This window comes from Neomonachus schauinslandi, chromosome 1 (genome assembly GCF_002201575.2).
Source record: "Neomonachus schauinslandi chromosome 1, ASM220157v2, whole genome shotgun sequence".
Classification (NCBI taxonomy): domain Eukaryota; kingdom Metazoa; phylum Chordata; class Mammalia; order Carnivora; family Phocidae; genus Neomonachus; species Neomonachus schauinslandi.
Window position 1 is genome coordinate 59,230,674 of NC_058403.1, and position 18,786 is coordinate 59,249,459.

Consider the following 18,786-nt stretch of genomic DNA (forward strand, 5'->3'; position numbering starts at 1 on the left):
ATCTCTAGTAGGAAGGTATTCTACATGAGGTATCACACTAGACCAAGAATCAAGAGCTCCAGGTTCAAATTCTGCATCTCTCACCTACTAGACTATATAACACTGACAAGTGCATGAACTTTTCTGAGCTTATTTCCTCACCATGGATACAACAATGATGTTAGATAGATGACCATTAAGGTCCCTTCAAGTTCTAACACTGTCTGACATTGAGAATCTCTTCTAAAGTATAAGAAGCAGAGGTACCATTGGATAAAACCTCTAAGACAATCTATGTGACAATGCCCAGGCCAGGATCTCTGCTCTCAGGCAATGAGATGGTCTTTTTTCGGCATCTAAGTTATAGCAGTGGTGGTAGTAATAGAAATAATAGTAGTATAGCTAAGATTTATTGAGCAACACCAAACTAAGAATTTTACATGTACTGTCTGATATTTAACTCGACACAACAATAGATGAGGTAGACATTATTATTTTTCCAATTTTCCAAAGAAGTAACAAAGGAACAGAAAGATGAGGTAAGTTGATTGGGTCTATACTCATAATAAGTGGTGAAAACAAAAAGAGTTCTACTGACATATCTTTGTTTCCTGTACTACTCTGTGTGTTCTCTGAGGACAGGAACTTTGCTTTATTCATTTAGCTTAACACTGTGTCTGGCAAATAGTAGGCCTCCATTTACTGTGTAGAATAAAAAGAAAATAGGAAGGGAGGGTGGAGGGGAAGAAAGGGGAAAAAGAAAGTATATTTAGACATGCTATGTTCTTAATAAATGTTAATTTCCTTCCTTTATTTCTTTAACCCTGAAGTCACAGAAAAATCTACAATTATGCCCAGGCATCCTGGGGCTTGGCAATTTCTCCTTCCTGGGGATTCTATACTATACTTTTTGGTACAAGTCAGTGAAGCGGCTACTGTTATCTGGTTTAGTATTCTAGCCAACTGATGTTCTTGCCTCATCTCTTAATTTCTAATGTTGAGACTAACAGAGGAATGTAGTTTATTCTACTACACTAAGGTTCTGGGGAAAAAAGAATGCCCTTGATACTAGCCTCTCACCCACTGGTATAAAATAAGGTGAAACAAAAACTGTTCCCAGAAGAAAGGTACTTCCAGGCCTAAAGGTACCCATGAATAACATTAACTAGTGGTATCAAATTTGAGAACCCTAAACAAAATGTTTTGATGCAATAGACACTGGCCCATTCTGCAGCCCCTCTGCCATTGTCATGCGATTGCCTCCTGTAGCACAAAATGGATCTCTAGAGGGGCCTATCCAAAGCAGGCCTTAACTACCCTATTTTGACCTTACCTCTACTTGGCTTCATCTCTACTTATTTACAGTTAGAATTTAGTGAATAAAAGAAACCATAATTATAAAAATGTATACAGTAAACACAGGGCCCATTACTTATGTTTAGCAAAAACAGTTAGAGATCTTATCTGACACGAAGAAAGTTAACATACATTTCATTTTTGTGTTTTCAGTGAGGTAGAGATTGGGAAAGACGGGCGGGTGGGTGATAGAAAGATGGAGAGGGAGAGATGGAGAGAAAGTGATTGCTCAGGAAACCAATGGCATTGATCATATTAACACAGAAGATTTGTTTATTCCTATGCTGCAAGGTATTTCTAAAATGAGAAGGAACTTAGTCATTGAATATCTCAGCGTTGTGTGAAAAATAGGCATAAAGACTTTTCTCATAGTCAGCAAAAATAAATATAAAGCATATTGCAAATAGTGTTATGTAAATCCTTGATTATAATGAGGATCAATTCTTACATATTCATTTCTCATTTTAAGGACAGAATTTATCAGTAGTCTCATCTCTGTCTAACAATCAGCAGTATGAGAACTAAAGGAAGTCCAAAGACCCCTCCAGAATATATAACAAGTAACAAATTTCTAAGACTTTTTATTCTTCTATTTCTAATACAACTCCAGACATGTTTTATTCATATATGCATTCATTCAACATTTACTGACCACCTACTCTGTATAAAGCATTGTATTAAAAGGCTGTGGATAAGTCCTCTACTTATCTCAGTACCTGTGTTTCCTACTCCCAAAGAGGTTAAGTTCATATTACAGTGATTAAAAAACAAAACAAAAAAACAGCTTAAATGGAACAATAAAAAGAAAAGATACACCAGCTCTAAGATTTTTGTTACCAAATACTAATGGCAACTTCTTAGCCTTTTATTAATATAGCATTGTTAAGGAAAATAAGTTATTTGAATAAGTTTTCAATATCAGGAATTTGGGACTACCAAATATATTATTTACTTAAATACTTTTTATATTAAGTTGCCACTTTTTATATTGCACTTAAAGAACTTGATCTAATTAGTATAAGCTATAGTCTCTAATAGCTTGTCTATACTAAAAATGTAAATATTTATCAGCAAATAGGTAGAGCTATTAACATCTAAAACATCAACACTTAGGAAAAAATACCAGGTGACAAGGATTTGGCAAAACTAAAGGTTAATATTCCAGCCTTAAAATCCACATCCGGATTTTAGACCCTTTTCTAGGACTACCATTAAGTAAGTTTTACTTTTTTTTCCTCTCTCACTTCCACCCAACTGCAACAGACACATGCACAAATCAAGAAATCATCTTACAATATACACTTAAATGTTCTGAATATGCCCCATGTGTCCACTAATAGCCAAATGCTTTCAAATCTGTTCAGCTAAATGGATCAATAACTACATCCAGTCTCACATAGTGGGGTTGCCAACATGGTGAAACTGAGCCAAACACAAAATGTCTCTACCAGGACAAAAATTATTATTCACCCAGTAATCTAGAGAGATCTACTTTCCCCAGGTATCCTTTAGAGAAGTTAACATGCACATTATCTAGGGCAGTCAACAGCTATTAAAAAAAAAAATAGTTGAGGCTCAGGATGAAGGATTTAGAGAAAATAGTGAGTTTTATAATAAACCAGGTAATAGTTCAAGGTCTACATCAAATAAGAATCTTCCAAACTCAGAGTACACAAAATACGTAACAGCTAGAGCAAACTGCTAACAAGCTTCTCTGTGCGCTCACTCATATGACACAGCTGTAAGAAACAATTGAGCAGGTGCAACCAAGCTTTTGAGAATTCCTGCCTGTTGCCCAGGAACCACAACACTGCACGGTTGAGATTTTAAACAGGTGCAAACATTTTTTTTTCCATTCCTCTAGCGCTTGAGACAGTGCAGCAGACCAGTATATCTGCAACTACTCCTTACCTAAAACCACCACAGAAAATAAACTCCAAAGTGACAAAAAAAAAGTTTGAAAATAAAACATTAATGTCAAAAACAGTGGTTTTGCAATAGTCTCTGACCCCATAACAGCAGTCGCTTTAATAATACAGTTCCATAAAACACTCTCTAATCTCTTCACCAGATGAATGCTTTGTAATTAAAATTATTCTGCCTCATCAAATCTTAGAAATGTTTATTTGATTCTTACAATAGAGTGAAATGCAAGGTATGTATAAAATTCACTCTCCTTTGAAGCTGTCAATATTTATAAGTACTCAAAAATTAACATTTTCACATTATGAAATCTGTAAGCAATTTTAATACACAAAACTAGTAACTTGTCAGTTAATACACAGATTTACATAACTATAGGTAATTCATATACATACCTGTGCAGCTATGGGGCACAGACAGACATGCAATTTATCAGGCACTCTGCAATGCAAAACAAATATATCATATAAGTAAAAATTAATTTTCTAAGTGGAGCCAGTATTTATGCTGAGGCAGTTTCTGCAGAGAAGTAGAAAAGACTGCAGTCCTTAAAGAGGTGAATAATTTTATATCTATATTTTCCCCAGCGGATATTTCAGACCACCCCAAATTCATATGTGTGAATCAACACACATGAAGAGTCCCTTAGCAGTGTTATCAAAAACAAGTACCAGCAAGGGACTAAGACTCACCATGGCCCCTAAAATGAAAACGGTTTCACTGGAGGATGAAGCAAACACTTAAAAATGATTTTTTTTTTTTTTTTGGTATTCTTCCAAAACTATTGCCTTCCTAAAACAAATATGACTGCTACTCTCTAAAACGAAACCACTCAGATTCATCTGCACTCAGTTTGGATAGAACACTGGTGAGGAAGAAAGGTGCTTTTGTAGAGCAGTCCACAAACGTGCATAAATAAATAAATAAAAGTAAACTTTGAACGTTCATTAACTTTAGGTTACAACAGCAAACAGAAATGAGATTGTTTCGCTACAAGAGGGAACGCTAAAGTCACACCAGATATAATGCCTCAACCTGGCACACTTCGAGAAAACTGCCAGTGAAGTTGGTATCAATACAGAAGACAACATAAACCCAGCTCAAAGTACGCAGAGTTTACAATTAGACCTGAAACATATTTGTGTGTAGGTGGAAACTGCATTGCAACATGTGGTCTCTGGACTACTTGGACCCTTAAAAATATTCCGTAATTCTTTCTGAAAGCAAACTGAAGTGTTTAATTTATACACGTCTAAGCATAGTCAATGAAGGTAACATATTAAAGTCAGTAGGTCTACACACTTGCTTAAAAGTGTGTAGAGGAAGTAATTTTTTTTTTATGGTGATTCAGTGAAACACCATCTTCATACACTTCTGACAGGACTGAATTGCTAAAAAATTTCTGGGAAACTATTGGGTAATATGTATCAAGAACTTAAAGTTCAAAATTTTTACTCAGTAACTTTAGTTCTAGGAATCTATCTTATATGACTGAAAAGCATAAATCTACAAAAGAAAAATGTTTATGATAGCAAAAAACTAAAAGCAAACTAAATGTCCAACAGTGGAAAAAGTAATTAAATAATTACTTTAGCACATCCATGTAAAGGAATGTTTTGCAACAATCCAAAAGGTAACTTGTGGTACTTTAATGTTATATAAACATATAGGGTACCAACTGCATGGACATAATGAAATTGTGTAGAGGAGGAAAAAACAGAAAGAACATACAAAAATATTAAGAATGATTATATCTTAGGTAGATACAGATAATTTTAATTTTTGCTTTTTACTTTTGCATATAGTCTCTATAATAAATATTACTCTTGTAATAGGAAAAGATATTAGCTGGCAGGGTAGGAATAAAAGAAAAAAGTTATAGAGTGCCATATGGAAATCATAAATCTAACCTTCCTAAGTGAAATAAATTAATTCAGTCACACATAAAATCCACTAAGCATACCTACAGTGAGAAACTCATCTTCCCTGCTTCCTCAGAGGGGTACAGCCAGGGTCTCTTTCATCCCACTGCTTCAGAATCTACACCAGTAATTCAATGACACATTTTTAATCATCTTAAACTTCTTTAATTATGCAGAGTGAAATGATGGCAAGAACAATTTAGACTGCAAATCTGTTCAACCTATTACAGACTAATTTATTCACTAAGTCAACAATATTTAGTGAGCATCTAGTACATGCAAAGTGTTGTATTTGGCATTATTATATGCTAAAAGATAAAACAGAACATATCTTACCCTCATAGAGCTAACTATTTAAAAGTGCTAGAAAACGTACTGAATGGAGCACTGGGTATTATACGCAAACAATGAATCATGGAACACTACATCAAAAACTAATGATGTAATGTATGGTGATTAACATAACATAATAAAAATAAAATTTAAAAAGTGCTAAAAAATATGCTCATATATCTTTCTATTATTTTTGCTGGAAACCCAAAACTGTTCTTAATAAATAAAGTCTTAAAAACAAAAAACCAAAACAAGAAATATGTACATACAGTTCATATAGAGATGTAAACACAATACAGTTTAAGGTATTTGTGATAGATATGGTACATTTTAAAACAAGAAAACACACATCAGGCTTATTCTTTCATACTATTGCACAAAAACTGATATTCAGGTACCATTCAAGAAAGAGTCATGAGTACATGAGTGTATATCACTTATAAAATGCCTAATAAATTCCTTTAAGTATTTAATTTTGTTTCTTATATGATCTACTATTTGTTAATAGAGAATTATATATAGGAGACCAGGTATGGAGACATATTAATCCAACCTCAGATGCCAGATGTCTAAGCCTGTCTTAGATTATCTAAGGCCACACAAAACATATGTACAATTATTAACAAGCTATAGTTAATTTATTGACAACCACTTGCTAACCTTGCCAAAAACACTGTTGTGACACTACCAGGGAAAGGAGGGAGATAGGAGTGGACAGACGGAAGCTGAGGGGATCTCTAACAGCCAAGGTGGTGATGGGGGTGGGTGAGACCATTTTTGTTGTGTAGATAAAGTGATGCAGCACAGAGCTTCTCTTAATAGCAGTTCAGCTTTCTTTTGCCCGTAACCATAAATGTAACCAGCACTTGCCCCTCCAAAGCAACACACAATGGTTTTAAGGTTTGGTCAGTGGGGTCAGCTTGTGCAAAGTGTAACAAGGACGAAGAGAAGCTTGTCGTGATCAATGATCTGTTGATCTGGAGCTCACAGAGTTCCACACAGCAGCAGTTATATGAGGTAGCACAGTGGTTAAGTGATTAGCTTTTGCCATCAGACAAACCTGGAATCAAATTCCAGCTCTCTTCAATCATGTGGTCTCGAGCAAGTGACACTTTCCCTGTCTATAAAATGAAGATCATGTTACCTACCCTATAGGATTATTTGTGCCTATTACATGTTATAGGCATGTAAAGGAACTAGCACAGTGCCTGCTATAAAGTAAGCATTGCTGAAGGGAAGCTATTAGTACTGCTCTAGTTGTTGAGAAAAGGAGAGGATATCTGTCCCTTTGAGCTAAAGTGCTAACCTAAGCAGGAGTAAGGAGATAGAAAGATGGCTTACTCAAGATACCACTCTATATTCCACAGCTCATCCAAGAGCCAGTCAGGTGCTGGATATTCACCGAGTAGCTCTGAATCAGGAAACACTGTAACAATAGTAACAGCCACAATAAGCAACCCTAACCAGCCTTTTAAAGCACCATTCCTATTATTGAAGAGGAAGACAGTAGGAGCTCAGTATTATGTGCAGCAATACTGTCCATTTTCTGAGTGAAAAATGAAGGCTTATTTTCCATACTTTACTGAAACAATTAGGGAATAGAAAATAAGGATGAAATAAATATAATGATTCAATGGGAATGAGGCCAAGATGTTGTGGGCTCCTTAACAGTCAATCACAAGTGGCAGAATCACCTTTTTATGTTTTCTAAAGAGACCCTGCAAATGACCTGGGCTCACAAATAATACAAGGTTTGCAAACAAAAGTAAAAAATATTATAGTCAGTTTTTCTCTCCTGGTTTGGAATATGTAAGTGAAGCAATAATGATGTTGTTCTGACAGTCCTTATTTCTCTTTTGATTTGGAGGACAGCACTGATCCAGAATTGTTAAATGGAGTCTTCAGAATCCCATGCAGATGATATAATCCCTAGAATGGTTTGGGTCACATGAGGGTGAAGTTGCTATCAGCACCATTCCAGATGGAGATATACTATAGAGGATTTGTGTTAAGTTCTTTTTACTTCCAGGTTGGCACAGTTGTATTCCCCAGTGGGAACTGAATAAGTCCAATTCTGTGCTGTGAAGTGCAGGAAAGTTTATCTTCCCTCCATACTGGTTAGGCCTGGCTAGAGATGGAAGAGGGGGGTACTCAGTGGTGCCTCGTGGGCCATTAATAAATCAAATAGCTAATTCATTTAAGGCACTGAAAAGGGCCTCAGCAGAGTCTGTAGGGGCCAGTGGCTCCATAAAAGAGCTCTAGACCTAAATTTAGACCACAAACTACTTCCCCAGTGACCAAGAGAGCATCCTTAGGAACATTTTAAGTGCTTTACATTTTAAGTGTCACCTATTTTGAGAAAAGACACTTTGTAAACCAAAATATTTTTATTTTATTTCATATGTGTTTACTTCTGGACCCACTACTGAGCCGAGCTGAGTGCTCTATCATTATTATATTGTTATTATAATATGTTGAATTTAATCATCAATAAAACCAATTTCATTTTTTTAAAATTGAGGTGCTCTAATTTCTGTGGTTTTATCTGAACAGAAAGCCTATGAAGGGTAAGAGGAATTATAATTTTAAAAGTAGACTTGAAAAACTACTTAATTATGCTTATTTTCATAAATTACTAAGCTACATTTAGCCCTTCACATTTAAACAAATCTCTCTTCCTATCAGAAAGAGGAAGTATGAGAAGCAACAGTTATCTAAGTATCAACCCTGTGAACTGGAAATAGATAAAGGGCAATAAGGAAGGAAAAGGAAATCACACGATAAATACCCATTAGGTCAAGAGCACAGTTGGTCTGTCTACACCTTAGGTCAGACTGGCTATAATAAAGCCACTACATGTATGAAAAACTAAGCTTATAAAAAATGCTATTTTATAAAGTTTAATATCAAATTTTATGTATAAATATGATGAATTTGAACTCTCACATAGAAATCTGATCTATAATATACTATAAATAACTATTCTGTAATCCACACTTCACAGTACATTAAAGAGAAAATAGTTTTATTAAATAGATGATATTTTAAGACTTTAATTCTTATATCAAAATTTAAGAGCTAGTCAAGAAAATGAACCAAACTAGAATTTAGATAAACATTAAGAATTATATATCCTCATATATAATGTAAGTTGAAGTTATGATTATGGAAAGGATTTATTCTCAGGCAATGTGAAAATTCTACTGACCTGCATGTACACATCCCTGGAGTATCAGTTTAGATATTTTCCTCCTCCAGCATCTGATGTCCTGTCCTTAATCTTGTCATAATAAGCATAACACTGCATTGTAATTGTCTTTTACAGAAGACTATAGGCATGTGAACAGGGGTTTTGTCTTATTCACTATTACATCTCTAGTCCTTAGCACAACACCTAAAAAATAGTAGGTATGGCTTAATTACCAGTTAAAGAAATGTTGAATGAATTGTGTTACCATCTATTCCTGAAGATTAAGGAAATTCACACTGCATAAAAAAATTAAGGAATTACATTCCTAAACAAATTATTTTTCAATATTTAAAGGACTGACCTTCTGAACCTCTTTTACTTTCCATCCTACTTTTCCTCTTAATCAGTACAAAACCGAATGATAAGAGTCCTAGTCTCAAATGTTCATAACAGATTAGAAAGTCTGGTTGGTTTGGCCCCAGGGTGGACAGGGGTGAGTGCTCCAAATCCCTCTTGTTAACAGACAGCTGGTATGGTATGGTAGAAGCTGAGTCAGAGTTCCCTGAAAGAGTTCTGCAGTCCCTGACGAATTGTGTGGTTCTTTTACTCTCTCTGAGGGGCCACCTCCAACTGATGACAGATCTTACCATTATTTTCTTTTGTAGCATTTATGACAGTTTGAATTATCCGTGTGGTTATTGGTTTATGTGTTTATTTTCTTTTGCCCCACTAGGTTGTACACTCCATAGAGGCCACATTATTTTGTTTGGCATTCTATATCTGGGGTCTAGTTTAGTGCCTGACACACAAAAAACACTCAATAACTATTAGTCAGATGCATAAATACGAGATTTGGAGCAGCAGCTTTCAATGGAAAAAGACTGTAAAATTAGGTAGGTAACAGCAACCCCTATCTTTTTTTTCTCCATTCCAATTCTGTCTACCACATGGAAACCTCAGTGCTGTAAGAACGCTTTTATTATAAGTACCATTCAATCATTGGCAAATCAGAAAAATTTCAAAAGCAATTCTAGGTAGGCTGAAGGTGGAATATCTAGGAGAAGCAATGTAATTATAATGAGAACAGCAACCACTTCCAATCAGAAGTTTGGGGTTTGAATTCCAGCTTACTAAGTGTGTATCCTAGGGGAACTTACATAATTGCCCTAATACTCAGTTTCATCTTATTTAAAATGGGGGGATTTTATCTAACACACAGAGTTTTTAATGGCAATTGAATGAGATTATATATGTGAAAGCAGCTGGTAGTATATTTTATGGCATTTAGGAAAAGGGGCTCATTACAAATTAGTTTTTTTGCATTGGCCAGCCAGTCTGCAGCAAGATAGATAATTTGACTAAAAGCCCAGGAACAGACATTTTAGATAGAGAAAAATGGAAGAAACAAGAGCTTAAAGGAAGAAAAAAAAGTAGGTGCTGGGGACTATAACTAAAAAACATAAGACGGAGTAGTAGGAATGTAACAACAGTTAGAAATGGAAAGAGATTTTAACATGACAGAAAAATTGCCAAGAAATTTATTAGCTTTTCCCTTAGGTGACACAGCCTTCCCCACATATAAATAAAATAATTGCTACTATTATAGTTAGGAGAAAAATCAACTGAAATGTACATTAAACACATATTAGAGGTTTAACATTCTTCCCATGATTTCACATGCTGGAAACTCAGCCTGTGTAAATATAGCCATGAACTTTATTATTTACTATGATAAAGTAAGAGCATATCCTCCTGGATGTACTACCTGCAGAGTTATAAAAGGCAAATGTGTACTTGCTCTTTAGGTACAATTACAAGGCAGCAGAATGTAGAGTTGGGCCCTTTCTTTGCATTCTGTGCTTATCAAACAGTGGTTACCAACACTGAAGAAGAAGAAACTTGGTATCATGAAAACTTTATTGGAAATTCTTTTTTCACACTCCAGTGCTTTCATTTTTCTTACTGCTTTAGTCAGACTTACATCAGCTCCCTCAGTAAAATTATTTTCTAAATCATTATCTTTCTAGTCTCTCTCTCTCTCTGTGTGTGTGTGTGTGTGTGTATTTTTTGGTCTGTTCTTACATAAAGAAAGAGGATAAGATGGTGATGGGTCTTAAAGAGGGCACGTTTTGCATGGAGCACTGGGTGTTATACACAAACAATGAATCATGGAACACTACATCAAAAACTAATGATGTAATGTATGGTGATTAACATAACATAATAATAATAAAAAAAGAAAGAGGATAAGAGGTCTTGATGCATTGCATACCAAAATTAACCACCATGCCTCCATACTTCCACCTCAAGAAATGCCCATCTGGTATCAAAAAGTTCATCGAAAGAGTCCATTTGAATTTATAGTCTTTGCCCACCTGTGGTGATAAAATGGTTTTTTAAGTCTATGTTCTCTTCAAGACTGTCATCTTCATGAGGGCTGAAACTATGCCTATTTTTCTTCCTTTTATAGCATCACCAGTATAGAGGGATAGGCACCCCATATGCAGTCATTTATTTCATTCATTTATTAAACAAAAATTTATTATTTACTATGTACCAGTCATTTTTCTAGGTAGTGAAGACATAGGAATGAACAAAATAGATGAAAACGTCTGATCTCATGGAGATTATATTTTTGGGTGGCAAGTGACTACAAGCAATATAGAATAGAATATATAGAAATGGAATGTATAGAATATATATATATATAGAGAGAGAGAATATATAGAATAGAATATATAGAAAAAAATATGTAGAATGATAGACAATGGTCCATGCTAAGGAAGTAAAATAAAGCTAGGAAGGGAGAAATAAATGTTGGAATGGGGGAGTTGGGGATAAAATTTTAGATAGGGTAACCAGTGATGATATCATTGAAAGATCACATTCAGGTAAAGACCTGAAACAAATGAGTGAATGAATTAGGAAGATATTCTTGGAGAAAAGGTATTCAACCCAAAGGAACAGAAGTAGAAAGGCCCTCTGGAAAGAGTATGCTCTTCTGTTTCCTATAAAATATCAGGCTAGAGTCACAGAGAAATATTCCTTTCACACAGAGGTGCTATATTTTTTTTTTTTTAAGATTTTATTTACTTATTTGACAGAGAGAGACATAGTGAGAGCAGAAACACAAGCAGGGGGAGTATGAGAGGGAGAAGCAGGCTTCCCGCAGAGCAGGGAGCCCGATGTGGGACTCGATCCCAGGACCCTGGGATCATGACCTGAGCCGAGGGCAGACGCTTAATGACTGAGCCACCCAGGCGCCCCAGAGGTGCTATATTTAAAAGAGAAAACACACAAACAAATATACAAACAATTTTTTTGAATGTTTGATCTCATGAGAAAGAAGTTAAAATTCCAAAATGATAGAAAGAAAAAGGAATACAAAGGACAGGGCATCTGGCATATTATTATGATGCTACCACAACACCCAGGCATGTTATCTAATTCATTAATAATCAGGGGATCTCAGGGACACAAAGGTTTACAATAACTGCGATCACAGAGAATGGCAACCAAGTAATATACCTGGATACCTAGAAGAAGCAAATCTGTTCTGCTAGGACACCTTCAACAACCCAGGCCATGTGGGAATCTCATAGAAAAATAACCCCACAATGAAGAAGTATTCACATATCAAAAATGTCAAACACATAAAGAAAGGTTTTTCCATAAGTCAGTCAGTGTTTTATATCAAACATGAACAGTAAGTTAGAAAATGAACAGAATACAGTCTTAAGATCTGAAGTGACAGAATATTAATCTCAGACTTTAGTGGGACAAACACTAAAAATGATAAGAAATCTTAAAAGAAAAAGGACAAAATAAGGAGAAAAAAACATAAAAAAGGCAGATTTGATTAAAAAAGGAAGACATTCATAGAATTGAATTTTTACTAAAATTAATACCTGAAATGAGGCTATATCACATTAAATGCAGCTAAAGGAAACATTACTGAACTGAAATATAATTCCAAGGAATTTACTCAGAATAAAAAGATGAAAAACATAAGTAAGAGACTAAGGGATATAAAAGACAAAATAAAAAGATCTAACATGCGTCTAAAAAGTATTTGAGAATGAGGGCAGTTTGAATTTTAAAAAGTCCTATTACATGCTGTTTATGAGAGAGAATGTTTGAAACTACAAGAATAGTAAAAACTAAGATAGGCATATTAATGTTTAATAAACTAGATTCTAAGTAAAAGCATTATTAAAGAATAAAGATGGTCATTAAATAATGAAAGTGAAACAGTTCATCAACAAGATACAATAAACTGTCTAAGCATCTAACAGCATAGATGTAAAATACGTAAAACACAAACAGCAAATTCTCAGTCTGATTTCTATTTCTCAATAATACAAAACTTGGTCATATTTCTATCTTTAATTGCAAGAGTAAGCAGGTCAAAAAGAGTAATGGTAATTTAATAAGGCAGATCTAATTAACAAATATAAAGCCCTGCACTTAAGAATTAAAAGATATACATGTCTTCCAAACACACATGAAAAATGTACAATGATTGACCCTATATCAAGCCACAAAGTAAGTCTCAACATATACTAAAGAATTAAAATCATTATATTATCTCCTCTAAGCACAGTTAAATTCAGATTTTAATAACAAAAACATGCTCTGCCCCCTAAATACCTCCAATAATTGGAATTTTTCCTTAAATTAAAGCTTCATATAAATCACAGGTCAAAGAATAATGAAAATTTAAAAATTATAGAAAATCTGTAAAACTTAATGAAAACAAACACAACATATAACAAACTCAAGGGATGCAAAGGAAAGCAAAGGAAATGTACAGCTTTAGATTTTTATGTTAAAAAGAAAAGCAAAGGAAAATGTATAGCTTTAGATTTTTATGTTAAAAAGAAAAAACTAAAATTATCAAGTTAGAAAAGGTACAATAAAATAAAACCAAAAATGTAAAAGCAGAAAAATAACAAAATGGTATCAGAAATAACTGAAATAAAAAACAGACCTAACAACAGTTAACAAAATAAAATTTGATTCTTTGAAAAGACTAATAAACAAATTGTTGGGAAGTTTTATTAAAAAGAGAAGGTATGAATAAACAGCATTAAAAAGGGAAAAAAGAACAAATCTGCTTAGAGATTTAAACTAATTACTGAATACTCTGTACAACTTTATGCTATTACTTAAGCTAAATATTCAAGCTATTTTAGAACTTATATGAAAAGACAATTTTATTGAAAAATATAACTGGCAGGAGCCTTGGTGGCTCGGTCGGTTAAGTGTCTGACTCTTTTTTTTTTTTTTAAGATTTTATTTATTTATTTGACAGAGAGAGGCACAGCAAGAGAGGGAACAAGCAGGGGGAGTGGGAGAGGGAGAAGCAGGCTTCCCGCCAAATAGGGAGCCCGATGTGGGACTCGATCCCAGGACCCTGGGATCATGACCTGAGCCGAAGGCAGACGCTTAACGACTGAGCCACCCAGGCGCCCAAGTGTCTGACTCTTGATTTTAGCTCAGGTCATGATCTCAGTGTTGTGAGATCGAGCCCCACCTCAGTCTCAGCACTGGGCGTGAAACTGCTTAAAATTCTCCCTCTCCCTCCGACCCTCTCCCCCCCCCCCAAAAAAAAAGGAAGGAAAGAAGAAAGAAGAAAAGAAAAGAAAAAAGAAAAATATAACTGGCTTGAGAGGAGCTAGAAAACTTACATAGAATACTATAAATAAAAACATTCCCTAAGTAGTTGGAAACCTACATAAACACACACACATACATACACACACACCAGGCCCAAATACATTTGAAGACATTTAATAAACCTTCAAACCCAGTTATGATCTATGTTACAAAAACTACCAGAGAAAACAGGAAAGTATCTCAACTTATTGTATAAGACTATTAAAAATTGATATCAAAACTAGAGACAGGTGTCATGAGAAAGGAAAATTATTTGCAATAATGAAGATTAAGAGGTACAACCAAGCAGAGAACACTCAGGGAAAAAAGGTAACAATAGCTATCATTTATATACCTCCTACGAGGTGCTTTGCCAAGAGTTTTGTATATATAATTTAATCTCTACATATGCCAGGTAAGACAGTTTTATTTTCATCTTTATCACCATTTTATAAAAGAAGAAAGTGATGGTCAAGTGATGCTCTTCTCTTTGAGACAATAAACTGGCTCAAGGTCACAGAGCTAATAAGTGGCAGAGTTTGGTGTTAGCAGACTAAAGCCTATTACTTAAATACTACCTTCCACTGTTTCCTCATCTTTTTAAAACTACATTCAAATAGAACATTATGTCTTTATAACACTAAATCTGATTTTTAATGCAATACAATTTTGGCTTTCAGCAGTTTTATTATGATATTCCTAGGCATTGTTTTCTTCAAATTTATTGTTTGGAGCTCACTAAACTTCTTGAATCTGTGTATGTCCTTTACAGGGAAGTTTTGACCTTTATTCTTAAAATATTAAAATATTTTTTTCTGCCTCATTCTTATTCTTCAGTTACCTATATGCTTGATCTTTTTAAATGTCCTTCAGTCTTCTGAGAGTCTACTTACTTTTTCCATACTTTCACTCCTTTTTAGATAGGATGCTTTTTATTGATCTATCTTCAAGTTCACCTCCATTATGCTATTAAATCTATTAATACTTTACTTCAGATAATGTATTTTTCTATTCTAAACTTTCCATTTGGTTATATGTTCATATATATATAAGAGAAATATAAATTTCTCTTTGAGATTTCCTACTTTTTATTAATTTCAACAACATTTTCTTTTACCTCATTGAGCATAGTTGTAATAGCTATTTTAATTTTCTTGCCTGATAATTCCAACATCTGGGTCTTTTCAGGATTGTCATCTGTAGATTTTCCTTTCTTTTGAGAAACAGAATTTGTTGGGTTTTTTTTTTTTTCATTTTGTTTTGTTTGTATTTGAACTAATTTGGGGTTTTATCTGGGACACTGTCAATGTTAATTGTGGATACTCTGAATTCTGTTATACAGAGCCAGAGAATCCTGATATTTTTGTTTTAGCAGGACATTAACTTGGTTAGTCTCAAATTGCAAACTCTGTCCTGTTCTGTTCTCAGTTGATTGCTTTCAGTATGTCCTAGACATATGTTGTTCAGGAGTCAGCCAGAGTTAGGCACAGTTTATATACAGAATTTGAGGTCCCTCATGTCTATCTCTTTCATTTCCTGAGTTGCCCCTCACTCTCTGGCATCTGTACTCTTTGCCAGGTTTCCTCCAGAAAGCAGTGGGCCTTCTTTTGGAGTTTAGTTGCCCTGTTGCCACTACAACTGCAGATATCCCCGGGAAAAGCCACAAAAATATAAAACGCACCCCACTCCATGCCAGTGGCTTAATCCAAGTTTCAGCTCTCTTCTAAAATCTTCCTACTATTGTCCACTCTCCAAAACCTTCAGATCATTGTATTTTGTCTTATTTTGCTTTTGTTCCGAGTTTATGGTTGTTATTTGCAAGTGGGTTGTTGGTTAGAAGTTTATTTCTCCATACAAGAAGTAAAACTCTTTTATTATTAATTGGGGGAATAGAAGGCTCTAAAAAAGTATCAGGAAGTATAGATAAAAATTATTCTAAATACACTAGAAATATGTCACTTGCTTCTGGGAGAAGTCTGAACACATGAAGAAAAGGGGCAATAAAGTGGGTAATAAATTTAAAGAAATATGTGCCACCAAAAGAGTAAGAATAAAAGTGAAATTCTAATACATCAGATCCTCAAAAGTTTTGGAAGTGGAAAAAAATGTCAGTCAAATGTTTCAAGACCAACATTTTTCATCAGATCTCAGAACCAAAGTAGGAAAAACAAATAGATAAAAGAACCTCTGTTCAAAGTGGTTTGGGTTTTTTTTTGCCAACATTTACAGTAACCCACAACACATCTCAAAGCTTGAAAAACTATCTTAAGAACTGACAATGATGAAGTTCCCAACTAAATTATATTTTCTAAATTAAAAACAAGCACATACTTAAATGTAACTTTTTTTTAAATGAAACTAAAGCACATTCACTTTACAGATGAAAACAGAGCCCATACATCTCTATCATTATAAGATCTGTTTTCAGACTTGATACATTATAGGACATGATAACATCAGACAGTAAGAAAAAAATCTCATTGAAAACTCAGCAAGAATCTAATTTCTGCATGAGACCTATCATTTGGGGGCACCTGGGTGGCTCAGTCGGTGAAGCGTCTGCCTTCAGCTCAGGTCATGATTCCAGGGTCCTGGGACTGAGCCCCACATCAGCAGGGAGCCTGCTTCTCCCTCTCCCTCTGCCTGCCACTCCCCCTGCTTGTGCTCTCTCTCTCTGTGTCAAAAAATAAATAAAATCTTTAAAAAAAGAGAGAGATCTATCATTTGAAGTAATTTCATTATATTCTTTCCTCCTTTGTTATGCCTCTGGATCTAATTCTATCGGGGTACAATGGAAAAACAACAGCCTTCCTTCAGCCATCAGTAGATACAGTTCTACCATTAAGCAGCTGTGGGACCTTGGACAAGTCCCTTCACAAGGCTTCAGTTTGCTCATGTGAAATGTGAGGCTAGAATTATAGATGGTTTCCACTCTCCAACTGTGGCATTCTATGACTATACATAGCCTTATTTCTGGGTTCTTCAATGTTTTAGGTATTATTGTATGATTTCTGCATAACAGGTCTGGCAAATTCCTCAGATCCCAGGACTATGGAAGAGATTTCAGAAAAGATAGATTATCCTCTTTAGAAAAGTGAAGACAAAAAAAAAAAAATGCAGGCTCGCACATACAATTTCAAGTAAATCATCAACTGACATCTGAAGTTGTCATACCTACAAAGGCAGGAACCATATTTATGTCAGTACTTCAGGTGAGTGGGATAATTTTGTGAATGGTGTGTTAAAATAATTTTAAATGTGAAGGTAAAGCAATTGGAAATTTGTTACGAATTCCAAGAAAAAGATGTTATAATATTATTTAAGATTCTGAGACCTTTAGATATATCTCCTTATAAAAACTCTGCTTAGAAACAAAAACTGGGGTGATAAGTAGTGCAATACTCTTTATAACTGCCTAGATTACATTCATCCAAATAACCTTAATAAATATGCATTAAACACCTGGTTGGTACAAGGTGCTATACTGTCCACTGTGAGACACATACATATAAGAAAAAATTTTACACCTGCCTTTAGGGAGTTTACAATTTACCAGAAGCAATACATACTAGAAGGCATACAGACATAAATTATAATAGTGCATAGCAGGAAGAGGTAAATACTATGAATGAGAAGAGAGCCCTGTGCTTCAGGCTTTGCTCCCAGAAGGGAACTAAACAAGTGAGGATCACACTGCAGGAGGTGCCTAACCACACAACCTGAAGGACACTCAGGATTAGCTAGTGAAGCAGGAGATAGTGAAATGGCTAGAGGAGCCTAGAGAAACACAGGCAGAGCTGTGGACCTAGAGGACCAGTAATGAGTTGAAGATCTAACAGGTGTCCACTTAGAAGATAAAATTCCTTTATTACTATCCTGAAGGGACCCAAGGTTGATTCTGCGCAGCTGGGAGTTGAGAAAAGAGAGAAGTGGAGTGAGTTTTCTATTATGTGAAAAAGATTCTTCCAAGATGAAGAAATAAGAGCAAAACCATAGAAGAAGGAATTTTGAGTTTGTCTAGTTTTCCGCCTCATGAACACGTCAATATAAGCAGAAATTATATGAACAAGTAACAATTTTTATCAGGTTACAAATTCTGGCAGGCTAAGTTAAACCTGAAGATGCGGACAAAATTACCTTCAAGTTCCTGTTTACAACTTCCTATTCCCTAAAAGGCTATTTATATAGCTCATATGTGCAATTCAGTTGCATCCTTTCTAAATCATTCTATTTAAGTGTGAAATGGTTGGAATTAAATATCACTGGTCTTCATTTTGTTCTGAAAGGGCAGTAAGAACAAATTAATCTATAATCACACTAATGATAAGAATAAGAATATTAACTCCTTCCTTTGAAATGAAAAGGCAAACACTTTAGCCAAGAGCTTCAAGTTTAATTTACAATTCACAAAAATCTACAAACATA

General features: G+C 34.7%; 1 protein-coding gene across 1 annotated transcript in view; it reads right to left on the reverse strand.

Moving 5' to 3' along the window:
- ZBTB20 (zinc finger and BTB domain containing 20) overlaps positions 1-18,786 on the reverse strand; it is a 632,172-nt gene that overhangs the window by 565,687 nt on the left and 47,699 nt on the right. Inside the window, exon 3 of the mRNA XM_021692619.2 lies at positions 3,654-3,699. The gene's annotated coding sequence lies outside the window, so the exon portion shown is untranslated. The remainder of the gene's footprint in view (positions 1-3,653; positions 3,700-18,786) is intronic.